This window comes from Dasypus novemcinctus, chromosome 4, assembly GCF_030445035.2.
Source record: "Dasypus novemcinctus isolate mDasNov1 chromosome 4, mDasNov1.1.hap2, whole genome shotgun sequence".
Classification (NCBI taxonomy): Eukaryota; Metazoa; Chordata; class Mammalia; order Cingulata; family Dasypodidae; genus Dasypus; species Dasypus novemcinctus.
This window is the reverse complement of record NC_080676.1, coordinates 147,455,524-147,458,705: the sequence shown is the minus strand read 5'-3', so window position 1 is coordinate 147,458,705 and position 3,182 is coordinate 147,455,524. Positions and strand designations below refer to the sequence as shown.

Sequence of the window (3,182 nt, the reverse complement as noted above, 5' to 3'; positions counted from 1 at the left end):
GCAAGTGCTTTTTGTCTCAATTGCTGTTAGTAAGTATCACCAAAAGCAGTTTGCTTTCAGGTGGAAAGAGCAGCAATATACCTTTACTGCCTACCTCAGAGGTATATCAACTCTCTAGCCCTGTGTCAAAATCTCATTCACAGACCTTGATCATCTCTCCCTCTCACAAGGTATCCCATTGATCTGTTGTATTGATATCATGTTGATTAACCCTAGTAAGCGAGAAGAAGCAACTACCCTAGAATTATTGGTAAGGCATTTGCATGTGAGAGGATGAGAGATAAATCTGACAAATAAACAGGGGACTTCTGCCTCAGTGAAATTTTCAGGTATCCAGTGGTGTGGGGCATATTGAGATATTCCTTCTAAAGTTAAGAATAAGCTATAGCATCTGGCCACCCATACAACCAAAACAGAGGCACAATGCTTAGTTGGCCTCTGGATTTTAGAGACAACATATTCCTCATTTGGGTTTGCTACTCTAGCCCATTACTGAGTGACCAAAAAAGTTGTTAGTTTTGCCTAGGGACTGGAACAAAAGTGAGCTCTATGACAGGTCCAGGGTGCTGTGCTAGCTGCTGTGTGACATGGGTCATATGATTAGCAGATCCAATGGTAATGGAAGCATCAGTGGCAAATAGAGGTGTTGTTTAGAGACTTAGGCAGGCCCATACAGGAGAATCACAATGCAGACCTTTAGGATCTTGGAGCAAAGCCTTGCCATCTTCTGCAGATAACTACTTTTCTTCTGAGAAACATCCTTTGACCTGCTACTGGGTCTTAGTAGAGGCCAAACCCTTAAGCAAGGGTGACCATGTTGCCATGAGAACTGAGTTGCCTATTATGAGCTGGGTATTGTTTGACCTACCAAACTGTAAAGTTGGATGTGCACAGTAGTGCTTCATCATAAAATGGAAGGATGTATATACAAGATAGGACTCCAGCGGGTCCTGAAGCCAAAAGTAAGTGGCTTTTGGTTACATGAGGAAGTAGCCCAAATACCCATGCCCCCATTCCTGCCATATTACCTTCTCTTTCCAGCCCACAGCTATGGCCTCTTGGGGAGTTCCTTTCAATTGATTGACTGAGGAAGAGGAAAATTAGGTCTGTTTTATAGATGGTTCTGCATGACATGCAGGTACACCTGAAAGTGGACAGCTGCAACACAGCAGCCCCTTTCTGGGACATCCCTGTAGGACAGTGGTAAGAGACAGTCCTCCCATTGGCCAGAGCATGGACACTTGGGCAGAACAACCAGGAGTGCACCAGGTTGTTTATTTTTCTTGGAAGGAGAAATGGCTAGATGTGCATTTCTATACTGAATCATGATGTGGAAGGAAAATGACTCAAAAATTTGTGACAAAGAGGCCTGGAAAGATGTATGTGGGTAGACATTTCTGAGTAGGCAAAAACTCGTGTTTGTGTCTCACATGAATGTTCATCAGAAGGTGACTTCATGACCACTGGGGAAGCGGCCTGGGTTGGCCCTCGGGTTGCGGGATCTGGGGGCGTCTGGCTGGGTCCCCCCCGGCCCACCTAGAACGCCTACCCCGGGCAAGAGCAATGGCCGCCGAGAACAGCACGCAATTTTGGAAGAGGAGCGCCAAGCTGCCGGGGAGCATCCAGCCTGTATATGTAGCACAGCACCCTCCTTTGGACCCACTGCTCACCAAAAACTTCATTAAAGAGCAGTCAAAAGTCAATGCAGTTCCTCTGAAGAATAAAGAAGGCCTCCAGTTTTCATGAGTTTGCCCGGAATACTAGTGATGTGTGGGATATTGGTGATGATGAAGAAGAGGACTTTTCCTCACCTTCTTTCCAAACCCTGAACTCAAAGGTTGCTTTGGCAACTGCAGCCCAGGTACTGGAAAACCACAGCAAGCTGAGGGTGAAACCAGAACGGTCCCAGTCAACAACATCAGAAGTTCCTGCCTACTACAAGGTCATAAAGTCCAGCAGTGATGGCCAACTGTCCAGAAACTCCAGTGATACATGCCTGAGGAACCCTCTCCACAAACAGCAGCCCCTCCCTCTCTGACCCATCATCCCCCTCGTTGCCTGGATCTCAGACCAGAATGCTTCTGGGGCTCCCCCAATGACTGTCCAGGAGAAAACTCGCTTAGAAAAGTTCCGTCAGCTTCTCTCCAGCCACAACACTGACTTAGATGAACTGAGGAAATATAGCAGGCCAGGGCTTCCCAGGGAGGTTTGTCCTGTAACCTGGAGACTCCTGTGGGTGAGTTCTGCATACCTTGTGGGGAAATGTGAGCCTCACACAGTCCTTCTTGCCTGATGAGGGCTATTTCCCAGCAAACACTGAGAGGAGGAAGTTGACCCTGCAGAGGAAGCAGGAGGTGCATTTTGGCTTCATTGAGCAGTATTATGACTCTCGAAACGAGGACCATCACCAGGACACCTACAGACAGATTCACATTGACATTCCAAGGACAAATCCTCTCATTCCACTGTTCCAGCAACCACTTGTACAGGAGATCTTTGAAAGAATTCTATTTATTTGGGCCATCTGACACCCTGCTAGTGGGTATGTCCAAGGAATTAATGACCTGGTTACTCCATTCTTTGTCATCTTCCTCTCAGAATATGTGGGTAAGGAGCATGAGTATTAAATTGAACAAGCTATTGCTGTTTCTTATCTTTGATCTATTTGTTTGTTTTCCCCCTAGAGTGTAGCCAGTGCGTATGTCTTACTAAAAAAGAGATAGTGGCTTTGGAACACACAATTAAAAACCCTGTTTTAAAAGCAAAAAAAAAAAAGATGTCATTTTAGTTGAGAGGGTATGGAGTTCTTACTGATAAAAGAACTATTTCCTCTCTACCATCACCTTGGGAACACCAGAAAACCAAACATTAGATGTGCATTCATTTGTGTTATTCAGAATTTATCAGCTGTTTTCTTAGGATGCATTAAAGAAATAATAAACACCACTGCATTTTCCAAACTGTGCAAAGGCACTGATTACAAATTTAATGCTGAGTGTGAGGTGCCAGTGATATATTCCAATTCATAATTTTGCCTTAATTCTTTGAATAATTTGGAATTAAGATGATTATAGATAGATAGATATCTTATCTATATCTTAACTGTAAATATACTCCACTTTATGAATGGATTTTAGGGGCTCTTCCTGTAATGATTAATGGTTTGGTAATGCACCCTAGTT

At 44.4% G+C, this 3,182-nt stretch overlaps 1 pseudogene; it reads left to right on the top strand.

The window, feature by feature from the left end:
* The first annotated feature begins 1,556 nt into the window (after window positions 1-1,556).
* LOC101420022 (TBC1 domain family member 22B-like) lies at window positions 1,557-2,627 on the top strand (annotated as a pseudogene).
* Window positions 2,628-3,182: the final 555 nt, after the last annotated feature.